This window comes from Canis lupus, chromosome 6 (assembly GCF_048164855.1).
Source record: "Canis lupus baileyi chromosome 6, mCanLup2.hap1, whole genome shotgun sequence".
Classification (NCBI taxonomy): Eukaryota; Metazoa; Chordata; class Mammalia; order Carnivora; family Canidae; genus Canis; species Canis lupus.
The window spans coordinates 28,776,212-28,801,816 of NC_132843.1; the positions used below are offsets into that span (position 1 = coordinate 28,776,212).

The 25,605-nt window shown below is 42.9% G+C and overlaps 1 long non-coding RNA gene across 1 annotated transcript in view; it reads left to right on the top strand.

The window, feature by feature from the left end:
- The first annotated feature begins 931 nt into the window (after positions 1 to 931).
- LOC140635166 (uncharacterized) overlaps positions 932 to 25,605 on the top strand; it is a 337,126-nt gene continuing 312,452 nt past the window's right edge. Inside the window, exons 1-2 of the long non-coding RNA XR_012032491.1 lie at positions 932 to 1,083; positions 2,762 to 2,993. This is a non-coding gene — a long non-coding RNA (uncharacterized lncRNA). The remainder of the gene's footprint in view (positions 1,084 to 2,761; positions 2,994 to 25,605) is intronic.

A 25,605-nucleotide genomic window follows, 5' to 3' on the forward strand; every position in this document is an offset into this window, starting at 1 on the left:
TGCATGTCTGACCACAACCTGTATCCCGGAGCACCCAGTGCGCAGTCTGCTCTGTGCTAGGTTCCGGGGGGAGGGTGGGTGGGTAGATGGGAGAAGCAGAAGACTTGGACGCTGACTTTGGAAGCTTGGGATACAGCTTCCGACCCCAGGACTGTGCTCAGGGGGAGGTCTGTGCAGAGGCGGCGAGGCCGGGAGTGCCATTCCAGATGTGGGAGGGGAGCCTGTTTCCTGTTGCCTCCAGCACAAATCCTTTGTGATTTTCTTCTCTCCGGACCTGTTTTCTCCCGTCAAATGGGCGTATAACCAACTGCTCACTGGTGCAGAGGGTTGCAGGCCGCTGACCTGAGGCAATGTAAGGGGAGACGCGCTTCTGGATAGGAAGGCAGCGGGGCAGCCCCGGCGGGGGGCTCGGTGGTTCAGCGCCGCCTTCAGCCTTCAGCCTTCAGCCCAGGGAGTGATCCTGGAGACCCTGGATGAGTCCCACGTCGGGCTCCCTGCATAGAGCCTACTTCTCCCTCTGCCTGTGTCTCTGCCCCTCTCTCTCATGAATAAATAAATAAAATATTAAAAAAAAAAAGAAGGGCAGCCTCTGAGTGAGGGCCAGGCCTCCTCTTTATCCTATGAGTGAGTCACTGCTGCCTCCTCCAATTTAAACTTGACTGATCATCAGCTGTACTACTCCTGTGTTCGTCGATTGTGTGCTGAGTGGGTTGTACTCGTTTTTAAAGTTTCTGGAAAAAAAAAAAAAATCATGGGGTAGTTGTGCGGTTAGGATATCGTAACAAGGCCGAACTGCAACGCTTCATCCTCCCCAGGTCAGGACCCCTTCCCAGAGTGCGAGGGCACGCGCGCATGCGCATGTATGTCCGCGCTTGTGCGCGTGCGCGTGTGCGCGTGTGCGTACGTGCGTGCGCATGCGTGCTGGGGGAGTCACGCCGCGCGTTCTCCCCCTGGAGAGGACCCGGCTGGGGTAGCTCAGTTAGGAGGAGGTTCGCGGCTTTTGGTCCATCACTCTTAAAACCAGCTGTGTATAAAGCAGAATTTAGAGGGGCGCCGAGGACCTGGAGGGAAGTCTCAGCCCGGGTGAGGGTTTAATTTGGGAAGCCCGCGTGTGTTCTTGGAAAGGCTGCTCTGGGGCCTGGAGGGCCGGAAGTGGACCCTGCGAGGGGGCTTGCGTCGTTCGCAGTCCAGGCCCTTCGGAATCTGATCAAGGATGTCTTTGGGGAATAGAATTTGAGGCGCAGCCCCGCGCTTTCCTGTTTCACCGGGATTCTTAAGATCAGAGCGTGAACTTTGGGAACGTGACTGTTTTTGCTTGCTTGCCTGCTGAATTAAGTGGTCCGACCTGTAGACACACTTACAATTTTAATTAGTTGCCGAGATTTAAACAGAGACTTCAGAAGGTCTGGGCACCTTGGGCCCTTATTTCTAGGGCTGGGCGGAGACAGGGCATCATGCACTCTGCAGGTCCATCCCGCTGCCCACCTGCCTGGGCCGCTACATCCTGGAGTTTGCAGGCCGGAGGCGATCAGCGTTGGCGGGTCTCTGTGGGTACTCGTATGCTGACAGGTAGTGGGTGTACCTCAAAACTGTTGTCTTAGTTTATCACAACCAGCCCTCTGAACCTGAAGCAGCCGCCTTCCACCCATTGCAAGCTCCTGCAGTTTCCCCACAGTGTTTCCAAGTATGGGTGTTAATGGGCCGAATTTTGTGTGTCCCCAGATTCATATATTGAAATCCTGCCTCCCAGTGTGATAGTGTTAGGAGGTAGGCCTTTGGGAGGGGAGCAGGTCATGAGGGTGGAGCCCTCATGAAGGAGATTAATAACCTTGTAGAAGAGACCCCAGAGAGATCCCTTGCCCTTTCTGCCATGTGAATGAGAAGATGGCTCGCTGTCTATGAGCCGAGAAGTAGGGCCTCACCAGACTTTGAATCTACTAGCATGTTGATCTTCAACTTCCAGTTTCCAGACCTGTGGGAAATGAATGCTTGCTGTTTAAGCACCCAGTGTATGGCATTTTTGTTGTAGCCACCTGAACAGATTTAAGACCCTGGGTATGATCCAGCAACCAGTGGACTTGAGCGGGGGAGAGGGCAGGGTTGTACTTGGCTGGATCATGGATGCAGCAAGCAATGTGAGCTTTAAAGAAAAGTTCACATGGTGGAGTTGGGGGCTGGATATACAGATCGGTCCTGGGCTGGGAGTCTATAGGGAGAGATGGAGAGCTTACAAGAGTGTTCTATATTTGAAACCCCATTTGGCTCTTCAGATATAAATTCTCTAGAAATTCTACCCCTGTAGGGAAAAATAATCCCCCCCCCCCCCCGTTCTGGCATAAGAAACTTGAGAGAAATGAAAATATATGTAATCCTATTTTTAACATATATTTCAATAATATTGTCACTTAAAAATTTATGAGTGTAAACAGTTATTAATTATAAATTGTTGATAATGTATGCATAGAGATATGAAAACATAGAACAGAGTCGTATGCTTTCAGTAGAAAATGAGATCTTTACTTAAAAAGTTAAATCTTTTCTAGAACATAGTATGTCCATTTTGGATACTCAGGGACCCAGATCAGGGGACCTCCTAAGGCCCTGCAGCTCTGAAACTCTATGAAAATGCATCTCCTTATTTTCCATCTAATAAGATGGCTAAACAATTCTCTAAAACTATCTGTTCATTGGTTACGCTGTCTCTAGCTGTGCTCTAACTAACATCATACTAAGAATTGCATTTTTCTCTCTCCTGACTTAGATTTAAATCTTGCAATCACCGCTGGGAAGCGAGCTGTATCATCTTGAGAAATCAGACCACAGAGCTGGGCCTGCAGCTGGCAGGCTGGGTCATCTTTAATCGCTTAACCCTTCATATCAAAGGATGGGTCGTAGCAGCAGATTCCTCCTCAAGAATTTGCCATGGCAGATTTTCTCAAGGAAGATCTGGGAGTTAAAATGAAGCAGAGTGTGTACAGCAAAAACCTTGCCTTGTAAGTTGGCTTTTATGCCTATACACATGATTGGTTTTATGTGTATGTCTATGTAACTCTCTCTTATGGGCCTGTGTCCATGCCTGGGATATGTGTGGCTGTGATGTGTATGTACACCTGTTGCCTGGGATATGTGTGGCTGTGATGTGTATGTACACCTGTTTAATGTGAAAATGTGCTGTATGCATGTGTGGCTGTAAGTGTGTGAATGTGTGTGTGTGTGTGTGTATGTTGTATGTCTAAGGAAAATTCTTTCCTGCCCTATGGGATAAGATCCAGGCTGTTTAAGTTTAAGACTGTTTGAAAACATGGCCATGATAATTCCCTTTATACCCTTGGGTAGAGCCCTTTTATACTGATTCTGGATTTGGTCATGTGCTTTTGTTTTAGTCAATGGAACATTACCAAATGTGACACAGGGATCTGAAAGGCAGTTAGTTGTACATTGAAGTTGTCTTCTCCTGCTGCTCTTGGGAGCCCTTAACAAACACAATGCTGAGGAACTGGAGGAAGCCTGCTGGTGACATGTGGCCCAGTGACACCTGCCACTCCAGCTGACAGCCACCACCAACTGCTGGATATGTGAATGAAGCCATCCTGGACCAAGCAGCCCCCATCCTACTTATGAGCTCTCTACAGCCATAGGAGTGAGCCCGGAGGAGGAGGCTGGCAGGAGAACTGCTCTGCTGAGCCCAGCTCACATTGCCGGCCCACATATTCATGAGTTAATACTAAATTATTGTTGTTTTATTTTTATTTTTTTTAAATATTTTATTTATTTATTCATGAGAGACACACAGAGAGAGGCAGAGACACAGGCAGAGGGAGAAGCGGGCTCCATGCAGGGAGCCCGATGCGGGACTCGATTCTGGGGCTCTAGGATCACACCCTGAGCCAAAGGCAGACGCTCAACCACTGAGCCACCCAGGCATCCCTGATTGTTGTTTTAAATCACTAAGTTTTGGGATGGTTTGTTACACAGAAAGACCTTGTTAACTGATCCAGTTGGAAAGAGAGAGAAGAGCCTCTTCACTGGAGGAAGAGGTGTTTGGTGAGAACTTATAGGCATGAATCAGAAGAGATGTAATTCTGCTTAAACATTCTTTATAATCCTGTTCTTATTTTATGAGTTTAAAAATATAAAAATTAGCTCTTATTAAAGGACCTACTATTAATCCTCACACAGAAGTGCATATTAGCAAGTCAAGGATGGGCAGTGCTGGCATGCTCCAATAATACTTTACTGGGACCTGGGGAAGAAAGCCAAAGAGAAACCAACCCAGGAAGGATGCTCAGAATTCTGCACTACATAATCTGAGGCGAGGTTATGACTTGCTCTTCAGAAGTAAAAGAATTAATCTCATCCCTGCTTCCAGCCCATCTCCATGGGGTGGGCAGCACTTCCACATCTATTACCCAGGAGCTCACCCCGGGCATCTTGACTCCTTGAAGAACAGTGCCTCTAAAATGAGGCTCTGAGAGAAACAAGATTCTCTTCCCTGCCTGAGGCCTGCCTTTTGGGAACCTGGCACCTCTTGGGATAATTGACTCTAGGGATGATTGTCCCTCTCAAGGGAGAACCATGTGCATTTCCAGGGACAAGACCTTTACTCTGCAGACCACAACAGGGTATCAGGATATAATGATCGGCCTATTCTAGGTAGCTCTAGTTACCTGTAGAAGCAGTAGTTGTGTGAGAAAATCCTGTGTGTAAATGCAAGAATATTGGCTCAGAAGTCAGGACACATTGACTTTTTTGTGGTTCCAGCTCCAGTCCTACCTTATAAGAAATTCCTACTTGGTGTGACCTGAGGGAGTTTAAGGTAGAATGTAATCTGCTATTAATACCAGTACTTTGGGTTTGAAAGACGTTTTATTTCTAAGAATCCTGCCTTAAAACAAAGGAATACTCACAAACACCTCTGTTATTGGTTAACATCTACATGGAAAATAGTGGATAAGACAAGGAATTGATACTTTGGGGATGCCTGGGTGGCTCAGTGGTTGAGCATCTGCCTTTGGCTCGGGGCCTGATCTTGGAGTCCCAGGATCGAGTCCCATATCAAGCTCCCCGCATGGAGCCTGCTTCTCCCTCTGCCTAAGTCTCTGCCTCTCTTTCTCTCTTTCTCTGTGTCTCTCATGAATAAATAAATAAAATCTTAAAAAAAAAAGGAGTAGATGCTTTGGAGCTCTTAGGGAATTCTGATGCATATGTGGATACAACTTTTCATACTTTATCTTTTATCCAGGCCTGGACCTGCCCAGCTTTCTTGCAATGAATACATGTCACACACTGCTCAAAAGTGCCATGTCTGGCAGGTCAAAGGCTCAATATGACTTATCTTTCTTCTTCTTTTTTTAAAAAGATTTTATTTGTTTACTTGAGAGAGACAGATAGCAAGAGAGAACAGAGCAGGAAAGAGGGGCAGAGAGATCCCAGGGCTTGATTTTGGGACCTAGGGATCATGACCTGAGCCTAAGGCAGAGGTTTAATCTACTGAGCCACCCAGGTACCCCAGATACCCCATCTTTCTTCTTCTTTTTGTCTTTATCTGGTAGATTTAAGGAAGTTATATATAGGATATTATTATTTATCCAATAATCCAGTAGTAGTATTACTACTCCAGTTTTCCAGATGAGGAAACTGAGCTTCTTTTTTTTTTTTTTTAAAGATTTTATTTATTCATGATAGACACACAGAGGCAGAGACATAGGCAGAGGGAGAAGCAGGCTCCCCGTGGGAAGCCCGATGTGGGACTCGATCCCAGGACCCAGGATCACTTCCTAAGCCAAAGGCAGACACTCAAGCACTGAGCCACTCAGGCGTCCCGGAAACTGAGATTCTTTTTTTTTTTTTTTTTTAAAGATTATTTATTTATTTATTTATTTATTCATGAGAGAGAGAGGCAGAGACACAGGCAGAGGGAGAAGCAGACTCCATGCCGGGAGCCTGATGCGGGACTCGATTCTAGGACTCTAGGATCACGCCCTGGGCCAAAGGCAGGTGCTGAAGTGCTTAGCCACTCAGGGATCCCTGAAACTGAGATTCTTAAGTAGAAAGTTGAACTGTCTCATGTATGTTTGCTGCTAAGTGTTGGAAGTAAAACCTGAATACAGCAGACCTATCTGATGTTAAAGCACTGCCTTTACTTTTTAAAGGAATTTTATTTTGTTTATTTGAGAGAGTGAGAGAGAGAGAGTGTAGGAGAGAGCATGAGTTGGGGGGAGGAGCACAAGGAGAGGGAGAAGCTGACTCCCTGCTGAGCAGGGAGTCTGATGATGCAGGGCTCATTCCAAGTACCCTGGCATCATGACCTGAGCTCAAGGCAGACACTTGCCCAACTGAGCCACCTAGATGTCCCAGCAGTGCCTTTATTTTTATTTAAATTTATTGTGAACTATTTCAACCACAAAAGAAACATTAGGAAAAAATACAACAAACAATCATGTACTCTTCACCCAATTTTATTAGCTCTTGATATTCTATTATACTCACTTTATATTTCATAGTATTTTTTAAAGTGGGGTATTTGTCTTTTTAAAATTTATGTGTAGAAATTCTTTGTTTCTACAAAGAGTTTGGATATTCACTTTGTGGATTGCAACTATCTTTATTTATGGTGATATCAAACAAGCAGAAATTTTCATTTATTTAAATGTAATCATGTTTATGGGTGAGCTTTTTGGTCATTTTAGGATTTTTTTTGTGGTTGGTGACTTGTGGGTCCTATTTTTGAAATATTTTTCTTTGCTGCCATCAAGATAGTCTCCTTTTTTAATTTTTAGAGAGTTTTCTTCCACATCTATCTGGAATTTAATGTTTGTGAATGCAATGAGGTGGAGATATACTTTCATTCTTCCAAGTTGGAGAATGAATTCCCCTAGGACACTTCACTCACGAGTCCCATCCTGACCCTCGTTCTACTTCTGTGCCATATGAAAACTCTCTCTCAGCTCTGTTTTGTCTCATTGTTCTGTTGTGTGTTGCTATGCCATCACCACTATTGCTTCATTAGAGAACTTGATATGGGCAGAGCACATCTCTTCACATCATTCTTCCATTTGTCCTCAGGTAATTTGGCTTTTTACTCATGCATTTTAGGATCAGCTTGTGTAGCTCCATAAGAAGCCCTGTCAGAATTTGGATTGTAATTGCACTGAATTAATATATTAATTTTGGAGTAGAATTGAACCTTTATGCAATTGAGTCTTTCCTAGCATGCAAATGATATATCTTTCCATTTGTTTCTTTTATGATTCTCAGTAACATTTTGAAAATTTTCTCTATAAAATTCTTACATAGATTTTTCACTTTTATTCTTGAGAAGTTCATCAATTTCCTTGCTATCGTGAGATATTTTTTCCTATTCTTCACATTAGTGTATGGGAATGTTATTAGTTCTTTAAAAAAATTATCTTTTGTACATAAGGATTGCTTAATTTTCTTATTTGTCTAATACTTGATAGATGCCTTCAGATTTTCTCTGTATACAAATACATTACCACAAATAAAGCTAGTTTTTTTTTAAAGAAATTGTTTATTTGAGAGAGAGAGAACACAAATAGGGGCGGGGAGGGGCAGAAGGAGAAGCAGACTCCCCATTGAGCGAGGAGCCTGATGTGGGGCTCAATTCCAGGATCCTGAGATTGTGACCCAAGTTGAAGGCAGCTGCCTAACTGACTGAGCCACCCAGACACCTGTAAGTCTAGTTTTTAATCTTTTCAATTTCTTATATCTCATTCTTTAATCTTGGTATTATTACTTGGCTAGGCATCTAGTATAAAGGCTTTTTGTATGCCTTTTGAGAAAGTCATGTAATATATTTCCTTTGTATTAGAGCATCCTTATATTCGTTTGATAAAAGTATTTTTGAAATATTTTATAATAGTTTATGAAATTTATTTGCTTGTATTTTATTTAGGATTTTTATACCTGTGTTCATAAGAATGGTTTATAATTTGATTACTTGTACTGCCTTTCCTACATTTTGGTATCAGTAGATGATATGGGTAATTTTCTCTTATTTTTCCTTTCTCTGAAATATTTTGTATAAGATATGAATTGTCTGCTCCTTGTAGATTTGCTAAATTACCTTTAAAATTGCATCTGCTGTTTTTTTGGGAAGGATATTTTGATAACTGATTCTACTTCTTCAGTAGTCATTAGTTTATTAAAGCTTTCTATTTCTTCTTGAGTCAACTTTGGTCATTTATATTTTTTTTTAGAAAACTTCCCTTTCATATACATTTTGTGGTTGTCTCCAGCTGGATGCAGGCATTGAGGTTCTTGTTCAGTGTTGATATGGAGGGATTTCACATCTAGTCACAGAATCGTTGTTGTCTAGCTTCACTTTCTGGCCACAAGCCTATGACTTTTTCCTCCTTTAATTTCACTGCTTAGTTTCTTCACAAACTTGTTGTGCCTGGAAGCAAGCTACCATTTTCTTTTCCCCTGGCCTCCTTTCTCTTATATGGGAGCTCTGCCCAACCTTGACTTCTTGTCAGAATCCTAGTGACTTTTCTAACTTGGGAATCTCTGTTCATTAACTGGCAGAAGCCAAGGCCTAAGATGACCACTCCTGCTTCCAGCTCAGGCTGCAGCAGACTCATGGGTCTTTTCAGTCCCTTGATTTTCTGTTCATTTCCTGGTCCACAGCAGTTATTGTTTCTGAGCTTAGCTATAGTTTTATTGGTTTTCTCTTAAAATTTTACTGTAGCAGAGAGGGTCATTAAAGATGGAAGTCACTGAATTGTCTTGAATGGAAGTTTCCCAGCACCTTCTTTTGAACACTGGACTGTAGTACCTCTTTAATTAATCACTACTTTAGGCAGTGTCCAGTCATCTGCCCAGGAAATTGATGACTTGTGCATAGATTCCTGCTCCCTGGATTGAAGTAAGTGAAGTCCCTTTTGCTGAGACTACCCTTCTTCTGGCCTATCACATAAATAGAAGGGGAAGGCATGAAATTAGTCCGTGAGTGTCTTTAGATGTCATGAGTCCACTTACCCCAACTCCTTAGCCCCCACACCCTCCACCTGTTAGATGAGGAAATAGAAGTTCAGGGAGCTAAAATTATTGGAGCAAAGTTTCTCTAGGTAATGGGAGCCATGGGACTAGAGCACCTGGATAGCGTGATTTCAAAACTAACATTTCCCCCACAAGATCAGTGGTTCTTAGCTTTGGTGATACATTAGTAACACTGGAGATCACTTAGACATCGTGATATCCGACCTGAATGGCTTGAAAATTTTAGAGTTTGGGGTCTAGACTTCTGTATTTTTGTACACTTGCCAGGTGCTTTCTGAGGCAGAGAGAGATTGAGGAACCCCACAGTGGGTGATGTCCTCTCTCTTGTTTACTCAAATCTTCCTTTACCCTCTTTTTTATTTTTAAAGGGCAACCTTTACCCTACAAGTAAGTGACAGGAGCTGGGCTGTTATTGCTGTCTCTATCTTACTCTCTTCTCTAGTTTCCTCCTCCCTCCCCTTTGTTTTTGATGATTAAACTTTTCAGCAGAAGATGTCTGTTTTGTTGTTTCTTGATCATCATCATAACAATAACAGATTACTTTTAATTGCTCATTTAAAAACAACATACATAGATGAAATATATGTGTACATACACACAGAGACAAACATACACACACAAATACATATCAGAGGGGTCTGAACACTAAATAATCACATAGTATATTCAGTGCTTACAATTGGGTTAATCTTTGGTCTAAAAGCACACATGTACCACAGAAACTAGACATTGGCATAACTGTGGCTTTTCTAGCTCATTGCTTGCTTCCCCTAATGTGAGCTAGTCACTTTTCTGAATCTTGTGCTCATCATCCCCTGTAAAACATACTTTTATTCTATATGTACATTTCTAAGATTATGTTGCTGGGTTGGTTATTTTTAATTTTTTTAGAAAAGAAATCATGGTGCCTGTAGTCTCCTGGAAGCATTTTTTCCCCCCAAAATATTGTATTTCCAAGAGTCGACCATATTGTTGTGTGTAGCTACAGTTCATTAGTTTTGAGTGCCTCACAATATTTCATTGTGGAGTACTCTAGAATTTACTTATCCAGTTGGAATGTTTCCAAATTTTTGCTTCTAAGAATAGTACTACTATGAATACTTTTGTACATCCTTCCTGGTGCACATATGTAAAAGCGTCTCTTGAGTATATACCTAGAAGTGGAATTTGGGTGTTGTAGGATATATGACATATGACTACTAAACTTGATGAGATAATGCCAATTTTTTTTTCCAGTAAGGTTTTACCAGCTTACTCTCCCCATGGCAGTCCTGTGTATCCATATAATGTCTAACACTTGATAATGGTATCTTTTTTCATTCTGCCAAGCAAATGAGTATCAAAGGCATCTCATTATACATTTCCTTGATATTTCCACAAATGTTTATTGGCCATATATATTTACTCTTCTGTGAGATGGTTCATGTCTTCTGTCTCTTTCTTTGTCATTTTGCCTCCTTGCTTATGGATTTATAATAATTCTTTGTATATTCTCCACACTAATCCTTTGTTAATGGTATGTGTGGCAAGTATGTTTTTCCAATTTGTAATTTATCTATTCCTGTGTAGCATATATAAGATCACATTTTGGCACCTTCTTTCCCTTTTTTTGATACCTCCCTCCATTTCATGCCATCAGCTGTCCCTCCCAAAAAAACCAATACTTGACATAGTCATTTGATAGATTTCATATTGTGTTACATTTTGGTTTTCACAATTTCCAGTAACTATCTGTTAAACATGTGTTAGGGTCCCAGTAGTGGACAAATATCTCAAAGTATTTATTTGCACTTTAATAGGGAGGTTCTGAGGCTTAGGATTATGGCTGGGAAGAAGTATTTCTGGGCAGAAGGGCTACCATCCCTCAACCCAAACCTGTCTTCACCCACTGCTCCATGGGCAGCTGAAATATGTTCAGGATTCACATCTTATAGAAGTCTTCTGAAATACAATTCCCCGGGAACCTTTCATTTTTCTCCAAGTAGTAAAACTCCCACTTCCTGATAGTTACAAAGATAGGTTTTGTTGTCATAATGCTTTCTCTGTGTGCTGCTTTGCAATCAGAGTTTTCACCACTCAATGGATCCATCACCGAGCAGCACATTACAGAAAACGCATATCCGTTTGCCTCTATTATTGTCATAATCAAAAGGCGGGGCTACATTGAAATATTTGCTTCGTGCATGCATATCTGTTATCCGAAGGGCCCTTTAACCTAAATGGTGTGCTTTCTGTAATGTCTTCGGTTAATGAATGGGTCTGTGAGGGCCTCAGAGCAGTGCAATGTGGGAAGAACGCTATAATTTCTTTTTAACATGCAGGAATTCTGAATACGAGAAAATGCATGCCAAATTTTATTGCTTCTAAATCTGAATAATTGTATTTCTGGGCTGTGCATCTGGGTAGATAATAAAGCCACAAAACAATTTAATGAAACATATAAAAAATAAAATGACATTACTAAATATTATAATATGAAGAAACTATTTTTTGCATATTGTCACCTAATCTTTCAACCATATAGCAACAAATAATGCAACCATAATTGAAAGTTTTATTATCCATCTGAGTAAATTGAGCTCAAATTTACCTTGTTCTCGTTAGTTGGTGGGCAAGCCTATTGGGGCTACTGACAGGATTTCATTTTCATGGTGGATTATTTTTTTTTTTTTTGCCCTTTCTATGGAATCTAAAGTGGTCAATAAATAGCCCTGCTGCTTAATCAATTCTGAACTCAGCTCTTCAGAAAGCCACTCCTTGGCCCTGTGACCCATGCTGGCAGCTGGCCCTGTGTTTGCTGAATTTCAGAAACTGGCTCCCACCTTCTTGGTCCTAATGCCCCACAAGCATGCCAAGGAGCCCAGTGTCTTTACTCCTGGTGTGCTGAAGGCCATAATTCCTGATTTCACTCATACATCGACAGAGGGGATGCTCTACTTGCTATGGGACCCTGAGAGTGGGAGAGTGGGAAGATGCTAACTGGTCCTGGCCTGTGGAAAAGGTCTCTCATTCTGTTTGCCAAAGGTCCACAACCTGCCTCCACGGCATAGAGTGGAGGCTGTGCCTCAGGAAGAACGCCCCTGGCACTTGTGATCTAGAGACCCATGTGTTAGCCCACACTACGGGGACTAAGGCCCACTTGTTCTCAGGGTAGGCCGTGGGGGTGTGGGCACTGCCAAGCCTTGGAAAAAAGCTTTCTGAGGCATCTGAAGGGTTGTGGGAAAAAGTATTGATTTCAACAGTAATTTTTAGTTATGCTTATTGTAAGATGTTTGGCCTTTTCCTGGAGCTTCAGTTTGAAGAATCAGTCCACCTGGCTGTTTATTTGCTTTCATGTTCACTGTGGTGAGTCTCTTGAGATTTCCCAAACTGTGGGCTGCCCAGATGTGAGAGGATGCTTCTTTATCAGGTAGACCCTGGGGCACCTCACAGTAAAAGAGTTGCGGCTCTGGCATCACCTCTTTCATCCCCCATGTTGATATCAGAGAGAGTTAGCATTAGACAAGTGATCCTTCCATAACTGCCTTCCCCTTCAGAGCCCTAGAATAGAGTCTGGGCCCTATTCTGTTATACCCTGTCTTTTTTTTTTTTTTTTTTCAGGAATCTTGCTCCCCTTTCCTGCCATTTGTCCTGATCAGGCCAACTTTGCTGCATCTGGTGTGGTTCACTAAGTTCATGCTTCAAAGAGAAGGGGTTGAGGATTTCCCCGCCCCTGCCAGGGCAAATACACAGGGCTCTTTGGTTGTGCTGTCAGCATACAGTCTGTCAGCTTCAAGGATAGTGACATCCTTTCTTAACAGATGTTGCATTAGGATTAAGAAAACCTCACCACCCATAAGCCCCACCCCCCACTGATAGCAAGGTTATGGTAATATTTTGGAGAAACTGTTTTCATATGAGACTTCTAAGAAATGTGCTGCTTGCTATGTGCCAAGACTCATTTCTAGATCCTGTGGAGGGAAATGGGAGTAGTCAGGACAGGGTAATGAGGAAGCCTCTTTACTTTCTCTTGCTGTTAGGCTAATTCTGTATAAAACTTTGAAAACGTTGGGTTAGGCTAAACTTTAATTTGCCTAGTAGCTCTTTAGAGTAGAAGACACGTTCCTCACTCCCCACCTAGAGGAACATCATCACTCCTGAAATCTCCCCAGCCCCTCCTTCTGTGGGTTGGCGGATGGAGACGAGAAGCTGCGGAGGCAGTGGTGGAAGATGCTGAGCTCAGGTCTTGGCCTCCCTCTGCTTAGAGGCAGCCTGTCTACAGGACTCCACCTGCCTTGCTCTCTACCATAGAGTGCAGAGCAGGGCTAGCCAGAGGTGGTTGACTCTGAGGCTCTGATTTAAAGGTGAAGGACGGGCCAGCCAGCCCCTTTGGCTACAGAGCTGAAGCTGTGCTCTTCAATTAGCTCTTAGTTGCAATGGAGCTGATCTTTTGTTCTCCTTTTGTTGGATTCCCCATGTCTGTCCCTTAGTTGGCTCTCAGGGGGCAGGGAGGAAAGGGTGTTCCTGATGTGCCTAATATTGTGATAGAGAAGATGACCCCAAATTGAACTTTGGAAACAAACCTGAATAGCAGCATAATTCTATTAGAAACACTTTTTTTTTTTTCTCAATTGCATAAAATTTTTTTTCAAACTATGGTACTGTACCATTAATGTAAAATCTACTGTCTTAGCCATTTTTAAGTATGAGGTTTAGTAATGTTAGGTACATTCATATTGTTATGCAATTGGATCTCCAGAATTCTTTTCATTTTGCAAAACTGAAACTATATCCAACCAAATAACTCCTATTTCCTCCTCCCTCTAGCCCCTGGTAACTACCCTTCTATGTTCTATCTCTATGAATTATTTTTTAAAAAGATTTAAAAAATTTCTTTATTCATGAGAGGCACACCCAGAGAGGCCTAGACATAGGCAGAGGGAAAAACAGGCTCCTTGTGGGGAGGCTGATGTGGGACTTGATCCCAGGACCCTGGGATCATGCCCTGAGTCAAAGGCAGATGCTCAACCACTGAGCCACGCAGGCGCCCTATATCTATGAATTTGACTTCTCTAGGTACCTCATATAAGTGGTCATACAATATTTGTCTTTTTGTGACTAGCTTATTTTGCTTAGCATAGTATTCTGAGGATTCATCCATATAGTTGCATGTGTTAGAATTCCCTTTTCAGGCTAAATATTTCCTTATTTGTCCTTTTGTTTATCCATTCATCTGTCGAAAGACACTTGGGTTGCCTCTCTGCCTTTTGGCTATTCTGGATAATTCTGCTATTAACATGAGTGTATAAATATTTCTTCAAGATCTTACTTTCAGTTCTTTGGGTATAAACCCAGAAGTAGAACTGCTGGATCCTATGGCAACTCTGTATTTAACTTTTTGAGGAACTGCTATACTGTTTTCCATGGCAGCTATACCATTTTGCATTCTCAATAGCAGGTCACAAGGGTACCAATTTCTTCACATTCTTGCTAACACTTGCTTTTTGTATTTTCTTTAAAGATTTCTTTCTTTCTTTCTTTCTTTCTTTCTTTCTTTCTTTCTTTCTTTCTTTCTTTCTTTATTTATTTATTTATGATAGACATAGAGAGAGAGAGAAAGAGAGAGACAGAGACACAGGCAGAGACACAGGCAGAGGGAGAAGCAGGCTCCACGCCAGGAGTCCGACACTGGACTCGATCCCGGGACTCCAGGATCTCACCCTGGGCCAAAGGCAGGCACCAAACCGCTGAGCCACCCAGGGATCCCCAGCTTTTTGTATTTTTTTGATAGTGACCATTCTTATGGGTGTAAGGTGATTTTTTTTTTTTTAAAGGAAGAGAGAGAGAGAGAGAGAGACAGAGAGAGACAGTAAGTGATGGTGGGGAGGGGAGGAGCAGAGAGAGGATCCTGAGCAGGCTTCACAGTCAGTGGAGAACCTGACTTGGGGCTTGATCCCATGACCCTGAGATCATGACCTGAGCCAAAATCAAGAGTCAGACGCTTAACAGCCATCCATGTGCCCGTGTAAGGTGATATTTTTTTGTGGTTTTGATTTGCATTTCCTTAATGATTAGTGATTTTAAGCATACTTTCATGTGCAGGTTGGTCATTTGTTATTTTCTCTGGAGAAATGTCTATTCAAATGCTTTGTTCATTTTAAATTTTTTTTGAGTTGTATGAGTTTTTAAAAAATATTTTATGGATATTAGCCACTTATCAGATACATGATTTGTAAATATTCTCTTGCATTGTATGAGTTGCCTTTACACTTTGTTGTTTGTGTCCTTTGATGCATTTTGATAAAGTTTATTTCTGCTTCTGTTGCTCCCCCCCCCCTTTTTAAAAGATTTTATGTATGTATTCATGAGAGAGAGAGAGAGAGGAAGAGACATAGGAAGAGGGAGAAGCAGGCTACCTGTGGGGAGACTCAATCCCAGGACCCCAGGATCATGCCCTGAGCTGAAGGTAGATGCTCAACCTCTGAGCCACCTGCGTCCCTGTTGTGCCTGCCTTTTGGTGTCACATGGAAGAAATCATTGACAAATCCAGTGTCATGTAGTTTTTTCCTTTTGTTTTCTTCTAATAGTTTTAGTTTTAGCTCTTATGTTTCGGTTTGATCCATTTTGAGTTAAGTTTTATGTATAGTATAAGATAAGGGTCCAACTTCCTTCTTTTGTACAAGGATATCCAGTTTTCTTAGAACTATTTTTTGAAAAGACTGTTTTCTCCCCATTCTACATTCTTGGCATTCTTGTCAAAGATCATTTGACCATACATATGAGGGTTTATTTATCATCTCTGTATTCTGTTCCACTGGCCTATATGTCTTTATGTCAGTACTGCACTGTTGTGATTACTGTAGCTTTGTAGTAAGTTTAAAACAGGCAAGTGAGAGACCTTAAACTTTGTTCTTTTTGAAGATTGTATTGGCTGTTCGGGGTCCCTTGAGAATGTGAGAGAATTTTAGGATGGATTTGACTATTTCTGGAAAAACATTGTTGTAATTCTGATAGGGATTATATTAAATCTGTAGATTGCTTTGGATAGTATGGACATCTTAACAACCTTGTCTTCCAGTCCATGAACTCAGTCCATGAACACAGGATTTGTTTGTGCTGACTTTAATTTTTTTCATAAATGTTTTGTTGTTTTCAGTGTATAAATCTTTTGCTTCCCTGGTTTAGTTTATTCCTAAATATTTTATACTTTCTGATGTTTTTCTAAATGGAATTACTTTCTTTTTTGAATTGTTCATTGCTAGTGAATAGGAATGCAATTGATTTTTGTGTGTCAATTTTATATCCTGCAACTTTACCAACTTTGTTTAGTGTACTAACAGGTGTGTGTGTGTGTGTGTGTGTGTGTATTATTTAGGGCTTTCTGCACATTTGGTCATTCTTTGAAACATTGTAACACATATATCCTAACCAAATCCTCTGTAATTCTGCAAGTGATTTTCCTATCACTCACCCCCTTGACTTTCTTCTTGGTATCCACTTCTTCCTGTAATGGAGCTTTCTTTGTATCTAGTCGTGCTACCTTCTAATTAATCAATTTCAGTGACTCTAATGACTTCCTGGTAACATCAGGGTAATGCCCTACTTCCTTAGAGGGGCTTAAAAGTACTTCATGATCTGGCCTTAGTTCTAGAGACCCTGAGCCTTTTAGTTCTTTGAACATGTTCGGCTTGCCTTAGGGCCTTTGCACTGTTCCTTCTGCCTAAATCCCTCCATCTCCTCAACCCTATCTCTGGCTCACTCCCATGTGTTAGCAACCTTTTTGACCTGATATAGTTGGCTTAGGAGACCATGGTATATAGCTAGCTGCATGAGACCTTGTGCTTTATCCCATTTTTATATCCACATAGTATTTTGATTGTTTGTTTTTTGTGTGTCCCCAACTAGACTGTGGTATCTGCATACAGGGGACTGTGGCTTGCTCCTTAAAGTATATTCAGTGCACAGCATAATTAGAGACACAGAGAAGGTGCTCAGGAAGGACACATGATGCATAACTTTGGAGACAAAGTGTTACATTTCCTGAGGGAGAGAAGGCAGCATGGGCTAGAAGTCAAGGGAATTTGGAAAGGGCAGATCTCCCTTTCTGATCTAAAATGGAGGTAATTATAACCACTTCATATAACCCACACAATCAAAACAAATTCCATGAAAAGAATGTTTATTGTGCATCTGCTGCATTCCTCTTCCTGAGGTAACTCCATCAAAACAGAAGTGGAATGAAGTGAGAAGCAACATTCACCTGCAAATTGATTAGGGTAAAACATTACGGGGAAGGATGCAAAGTGCTGAAAGTATATACACTCTACAGTATGAAGCACGCAGTTCATATTAAGGAGAGGAGATGAGAAGAACAAGCAAAGGTGGAAGTAGTTTGGCAGTGCCCAGGGCAAGACCAGAGTCCAGTGTTGTGGTAGGTAAATGCCTTCAGTGAAAGCTGCAGAGTTCATGGGGCTGGGTGCAGATCACAAGACACAGGAGTCCCACATGCTCTCCAGGCTTTTCTGTAGAAGGGAACTTATTGAGGATAACAGACAGCCATTTTCACTGGCCCAGACTTTCAGTCTGTCAGTCATCACATGGACCAGAGTCATTAGCATGGAGTTAGGACCAGAGCCTCAAGAGGCAGAAAGGATGGGGCTGTCTACGTGGCTCAGTTGGTTGTGTCTGACTTTTGGTTTTGGCTCAGGTCATGATCTCAGGGTCCCTGTGTTGTGCTCTATGCTCAGCTCACAGAGTCTGCTTGAGATTCTTTCCCCCTCTGTTCTTCCTTCTGTCAACCCCCCCCCCCACAAATAGTTTAAATAAATAAAATCTTTAAGAAAAGAGATGTAGTACTGTGTTCTCTTAATTTGCTGGTCTGTGTGAGGCATGGTGCTGGCCCTTGGAATGACTGCCTCATTGCTTCCTCCCAGTAACCAGAAGATGCCAGCACCTGAGGGATATATAAGTGGAGGTTTGGAGGCTATAGACTAAATCTACTCTACAGCGAGAGTTACTCCTTGAGAAGTTTCTGTTGACCATATAAAACATAAGGATACTTAGGGACTTAATAACCAGTTTGGGGCTAGAGGCAATTAAAAAAAATGTTTTCTGAAACTAGATAAAACTGTTAAAATTATAATTTCAAAGACTTCTTTCTCCTTATCATTAATATTTTAACATAAGGTAAAAAGTATCTCCTGCTCCCCTGCTGTGTAGCCCTGCTTGATTCAGCACTTTGTGAGCCAGAAGAGGAGGTAGAGTCTTGCTATGGTTTAGCTTTACAGGCCTGATGGCGGACATATTTTCCCACAAGGTTTTTAGCTTTGAGATGGCTGGGGTTTTTGTTTCATTCTCAACTGGTATCCCTAGAGCCCAAAAGCGTGTCTAGTACATACTAGATATTCAGTAAATATTTGTTGAATGGATCAATGAATAAAAAGTTCAGATACAAGTGACAGAATCTGTACAAAATAACATGCAGTCCAGCTCTAGGGTATGTTGCCTGAGACTTAAAATCCAAGGGCCATCCAAAAAGAAAATGAGGAATAACAGCTGCTGTTCCTGGAGAAGATAAGGGGGGCTGCCATTTGGTCTTCTTGGAGGTGGATTTGGAGTTGGATGTTGAAGGACAAATGGCTAGGACTAGGAAGTGCACTTCCAGATGTGAGAGAGGCCTGAGTCAAACCCAGGGTGTGGGGAGGATGCTGAGCACAGATGAGCAACTGAGGGCTCGAGAGGACAAGGGATGTGCTGCTTGGGAATGAGTGGATTTAAACCCAGGTGATCTAGCTCAGTTCATGGTTCTCTGGTAAATCTGGATGATGGATGGGAGGAAGGAGTTTGTAAGGTACTGTTCTAATAGCAGGGAGGATCTGTGTGTTAGAGGGTGTCCTCTGATTTATACATATTTTCTGTCATGGAAGTCTTCTTACTGCCTCCCTCTTACCACTCAGGCAATGGGGACAGTATTTATCTGGCTATTCTAAGTAGGTAAGTATTAATGAGAGAGCCACTTAGGAATTCCTAGGTGGAAAACTAGTGCACAAAGACAGAGCATTTCTGTACCAGTGAGTGGTGAAAAATAAAGGGCATTTCAAAGAATATTATCATACAACTTGATTTTTGCATGGAGAATTCAGACCGACTTCTTTTGCAGACTTAAATAATCCCAGGATGAAAGGTACTATATAAATGCAAAGTATTATTATTATTATCCAGTGGTAGAAAAGAAGGGCATTTCAAAGAATGTTTCAGTACAACACAATTTTATTTTGCACAGAGAGTTCAAGGGAAAAAGCTTTATTTTATAGACTTAAATAATATCGTTATGGAGCTACAGTAAAATAAATAATACAGATATGGTGTTAAAATAAATAATACAGTTAGGAGGCTTAAATAAATAATGGCAGAAAGAGAAGAGAAATTAAGAGTCCTGAGAGAAGGTGGGGGGGGAGATGCAATCTTGAATTCTAAGTGGTAAGGAATTGAAGTCCAGAAAGTCTTAAAATATTCAGGATGTATCTACACTAACCAAAAAAATAGCATCGGACAGGTCACCATCAGGGAATTGGCCTGACAGTGTTTTAATTTTTTTTTTTAAGTGATAGACTTTCCCATTGTTTCGGTGGCTCTGAAGGCAATATCAAAACTTTTGCCTGAAAAGTTAAAAATAATTAAATTCATCATATTATGAGGCTTATACAAAGTGATATTTAGTATCCGTCCTCCCCTAATCCTTGTTCCTTAACCTGTCCCCTTTGTTCCTTTGTCCAATTATGGAAAAAACTACCTTATTTTCTACAAATTTCAGAGCTACCCTTTTTGAAAAGCGTATCCAATCTTGTCACCTCTAGGATGGCCCTCTATACATCATCCTCATCAGTAGATATGGGCCCTGTCTACATTTTGTGGTTCTGATGTCTGTCTGTGAGTTTGTAGTCTTCTCTTGGAGACAAGGTTGATACATTGTAGGCAGAACAAGGGAACCTCTTTAGCAGGTAAACTTGAGCTGGGAGATTTTTTAGACTTGAGATCCTGAGAGGGAGTCTGAGCTGGGTGCTTTTTGGGAAAGAGCTGCCATTAGCACCACAAGTGGTTCTGAGCTTGGGATAAGGACCATTAGAATCAAGCTTTTGTGGGTGGGGCCTCTGGACCAGGGGGCCAGAGACTGGAAGGCAAAGTGAAACTTCATCCTGTCAAGGAGATCTTGGGGTTCTGAATTTTCCAGGCTGTGGGAGGAGGGAAGAGACTAGGAGGTGGAAAGGCCAGAAAAGGTTCAGAGCACCCTGGGAGGACAGAGACATTCCCCAGAGGCCATCTCCTGGAGAGCTTCCTGCATTCGACCCCAGCCCCAAGGCTAGCAAACTGGGTCCTCCCTGTGCTTGAGGGACTTTTTTTTTTCCCTTCTTTTTTTTCTTGAGGGACTTTTTAAGGCCTTGGGACAATGGAGAGAAAATTCTTATTCAGAAGCATCAGTTCTCTGCCAGGGACTCTTGTCTGAACATTCTTGTTTCCTATCTGGATGTACTTAAATGTGGTGGTGCCACTGTGTTTGCAAAGAACAACATAAGGGAGCCCCCGTGTCTCAATGGCTGTGTCCTCCACCAGTCTGTCAGGACCTAGCTTTAGGTCTCAGCCTCCTTTACCCGGACCTTGGTGCCTTCCAGCTCAACTCCTATGGTCTGGTGAGATGAAAGTGCTCACTTTGTCACTTACATATTTTCTTTTCTTGTGATTCGGTTATCTCATTGGATGGATCTTATTCAGGAAGCAGATAACTCCTTGTTTCTTGTGTCTCTACCAGCTCATCTGGCTCAGGTCTGGGCATATGGTGAATAGTTGTTCCATGGAGAATTGTGGAATTTTTTTAAATAATAAATTTATTTTTTATTTTATGTTCAATTTGCCAACATACAGAATAACACCCAATGCTCATCCCGTCAAGTGCCCCCCTCAGTGCCCGTCACCCATTCACTCCCACCCCCCGCCTTCCTCCCCTTCCACCACCCCTAGTTCATTTCCCAGAGTTAGCAGTCTTTATGTTCTGTCTCCCTTTCTGATATTTCCTACCCATTTCTTCTCTCTTCCCTTCTATTCCCTTTCACTATTACTTATATTCCCCAAATGAATGAGAACATATAAAGTTTGTCCTCCGCTTGACTCATTTCACTCAGCATAATACCCTCCAGTTCCATCCACATTGAAGCAAATGGTGGGTATTTGTCGTTTCTAATGGCTGAATAATATTCCATTGTATACATAAACCACATCTTCTTTATCCATTCATCTTTTAATGGACACCAAGGCTCCTTCCACAGTTTGGCTATTGTGGACATTGCTGCTATAAACACCGGGGTACAGGTGTCCCGGCGTTTCATTGCATCTGTATCTTTGGGGTAAATCCCCAGCAGTGCAATTGCTGGGTCATAGGGCAGGTCTATTTTTAACTCTTTGAGGAACCTCCACACAGTTTTCCAGCGTGGCTGCACCAGTTCACATTCCCACCAACAGTGTAAGAGGGTTCCCTTTTCTCCGCATCCTCTCCAACATTTGTGGTTTCCTGCCTTGTTAATTTTCCCCATTCTCACTGGTGTGAGGTGGTATCTCATTGTGGTTTTGATTTGTATTTCCCTGATGGCAAGTGATGCAGAGCATTTTCTCGTGTGCGTGTTGGCCATGTCTATGTCTTCCTCTGTGAGATTTCTGTTCATGTCTTTTGCCCATTTCATGATTGGATTGTTTGTTTCTATGGTGTTGAGTTTAATAAGTTCTGTATAGATCTTGGAAACTAGCCCTTTATCTGATACGTCATTTGCAAATATCTTCTCCCATTCTGTAGGTTGTCTTTGAGTTTTGTTGACTGTATCCTTTGCTGTGCAAAAGCTTCTTATCTTGATGAAGTCCCAATAGTTCATTTTTGCTTTTGTTTCTTTTGCCTTCGTGGATGTATCTTGCAAGAAGTTACTGTGGCCAAGTTCAAAAAGGGTATTGCCTGTGTTCTCCTCTAGGATTTTGATGGAATCTTGTCTCACATTTAGATCTTTCATCCATTTTGAGTTTATCTTTGTGTATGGGAATTGTGGATTTTTTAAAAAAAGATTTTATTTATTCATGAGAGTCACACACAGAGAGAGGCAGAGACACAGGCAGAGGGAGAAGCGGGCTCTCTGCGGGGAGCATTGATGTGGGACTCGATCCCAGGACACCAAGTTCACAACCTGAGCCAAAGGCAGACGCTCAGCCACTCAGGCATCCTGGAAAATTGTGGATTTGAAGAGAAGCAGGAGGCTGTGTCTAGCAGTGGACTTGGGGTGTCTAGCCAAAGGAGCCCTAGTTTCCAGCTGCTGCAGCCGCCTTTTGGGTGTCCCTTGTGGTACTTGAGGTTGGATGTCTACTTGGACAGCCCCACGGTGAGGGAGTCAAGAAGAGTCTTAGAGGCATTGTTTCCCCAGGAGTAAGGAGATGATGAGTTGGATGTGATGTTATGTAACTTTGAGGGGAAAGAAAAAACAAAACAGAAAAGCAGGGAAAATATAAATAAGAAAGAGTGCAAAGTTTTATTGTCAACTGCTGCTGTCACCTCCTGGAACTACAGTCGTATCTAAGAAATATGTGACATACTAATAGGAAGTAATTTACCCAAGGATGTTTTTGTGCCTTGAATTGCCTTCCCTGCTCAGCTGTGGGAAGTTTGCGAGTGTATATGCATGAGAGCCAGCGCGGAGCTTCAGAAACTTCCCAATTTGTGCACAATGTGACTTTTATAAGGCCATTAAACTCATCTCGGAAAAAAGCGCTCTGGAAAACAGTGATACATGGGATCTCAAGGAGCCCGTGAAGGCAGACAGAAATTGCAAAATGATGACCAAACTCTCTTGGCTAAAGTGACTTTGAGGTGGCTGCTATTTTTCTGCTCACCCTCCTGCTCACCCATGATTTCTTCCTCTTTTTCTGCCTTGAGTTTGCCAATAGCTGGGCTGGCCTTCATCTGCACCATCATTGACTCAGAGAGCACTGTCCTTTATTCTTGCCATCACATCTGGGATGTGATGTTGGGACCTGGGTGCATGAAGCTTAGCTCTTAGCCCAGAAGCAGCCAAGGAGCCATTGTGACCTGAGGACACTCATGACGAAGGTCCATGGTGGCTCTGAAAGGGCCCCTCCTGGGGCGACACCCACAGAGAGGGGAGCACAGGCATTTAACCACCCTGCTGAGGAGACGGTGGGGAGGAAGGGCCAGGAAGAATAAAGATGTAGGAAAAAAGGTAGAGCTCAGGGAAAGAGAGTTAAAGAGGGTGAAGGGAGAAAAGCAGGGAGGGTTGTGGAGATGATAAGAGAATGGAAAGAGGTGGAGTAGGTAAGAGAAGCATGTGGTGAAGGGTGACCTGGAGGACAGGGAAGAAAAAGAAGAGGAAAAGTGTCAGGAGACTGTCCTGATGTTCTTCTCAAGTGCCTTCGTATGCTTGTTCTGTAAACATAGGCAGGGCCATGATCAGAATACAGAAACCATGAAGTAATGAATAGCACTGAGGACAGGATGGCTGCCTGACAGGGTAGGTATAGCCTGTGGGAGAGCAGGTGGTCATTTTGAGTGCTCCCTGGACCACCTTCCCCACACCACTTTAAATACCTCCCTGCAACTCCAGCCAGAGTCATAGGTCCCACCACCATCCTAGATTCCTTTTTGGAAATATAGCCCCACCTCAGAGAGGGCACTGTGTAGAAATCAGCATGCTGAAGGAACTGATCAGGCGTTCTCCTTCCTGAGCAGGGCAGTAGGAGGCTGTGAGCTTCCAGTGTGGTTGGGGGGGAAAGCTGAGATAAGAAGCCAGGGGATGGGCAGCAGATTTGGGTCAGGAGCAGGTGGGAGCATGCCCTCTCTAGCCTCATTGCTTGACCAGGGAGTAGGCTCTAGGTGCAGAGACACCATGGAGGGGACCTGTGGGTGTTCACTGGGTGCAGGTGATTGGGTAGGGATCAGGAGAGGGAAAGAATCAGGGCGCCTTTAATTTGTACTCTGGCCTGTATATCTCTCCCTGTGTCCTAGCTTGGGAAAAAAGAAATGAGCCCTTTATCAATTTTTAATAAATTGAAATGACAAATAATCCATTTAATAAATTATTAACTGAGAAAATTACTGAAAACTGAAATATCAAACAATCGTGAGCAAATGCTCGAAGCAGCGTGTTTATTAATAACGAGCCCTGCTGCAGGAGAGCGCTGATTCTGTGGTTCTGACATGGCCACTGACCTGCATGCCCACTGCGGCCCAGCATGTGGAGGACCCAGGGCTGGGGCATCTGCAGAGGTGTGCTTGGTGTGGGTTTGAGGACAGAGGCGAATGGAGCAGTTACTTTAGCCCTGGGAACCTGCAGCTTGATGTCTCACAGACAGCTCTTGGGTAGATGGTACCTGGATATGGCACTTCGATGGGCACCAAGGGTGAGGTCCCAAGTTTCTCCCTTCGTGGTCCTGGAAGGAGCCAGAAGGGGGGCAGAAATAATCTCATCCTCAGGCTTTAGTTCTTTAAATCAAGAACTGTGTGTCGAGAAAAGAAATTGTGTGTGTATGTGTGTGTGCACGTGCATGAAATTTTGTATATATAAAGGGTGACGTCAACCCCCAATCTGTCTGGTGTGATGATCAGCTGAGCTGGCTGTCCTGCAGGCCTGGCATGCTTTGTGTCAGGGGAAGCCCTGGTGTGGGGGCCCTAGCTGGGGAGGAGTGAGCACCATGTGGGGAGGGGGCTCAGGCAGCCATTTCACGAGTTCTTTTACACAGTGCCCCTGGTCAGATGCCTTTGGCATTCCTGAAAGGCTGTTGGAGATCATGGGACTGAGGCATCATTCAGGCTGTGAAATAGAGGTTCATCGAGAGGAGGGCCCTGCTTGCAGTGTCAGGGCCCGGGGTTTCTAGTCAAATGTCCCTCCTGTTGTGGCTCTGGACCTGCAGTCTGGCCCTAGCTGCCACATCTCTGAGAAGCCCCTCTCTGAACTACTTTGCTCTTGGGTAGTCATACAAGTTTCTGGCTGGGACACTTCTCACCACGCAGCTGGTCATGTCTTACCTGTGTTGGCCCTGGCCTGTGGTGAGAGACAACGGGCTCATTTCCCACTAGTGCTTCCTTTCTCTAGAAGCATAAGCAAACCAGCCTGCCTGCCTCTGTGCTTCTAAGGCTGCAGTACCCGGGAAGCACGTCTTCTCCATTATAGCCCTGCTGTGGGGCTTGGGACCGGTCAGGTGACCTCTCTGTGACCTAGTTCCTTTATCTGTAAAATGGGGATAATAATAAACAGGGTAATTTGATGACTAGGATTGAAACAGTCCCATTATAAAAATACAATGCGGCAGTTCGGGATGACAGGCTGTAGGCTCGAAGATGGTGCTGCAATGGGTATTTTTAGGAAGGAGGGAAGGGGGGGAGGGATGAGTGGTTTATAAATGTTTGTTGCATTAAAAAATGTGCTAGTTTGAATTGTGCAGAACAGAGTATCATTTGTTTCTAGAAAAATTCACTGTGTGGAAACGAATTAGTTTATATTGAATATGTGATGGTTCAGAGAAAGGGATATTAACCCAATTTGCATTTCTTTGAACTGAAAT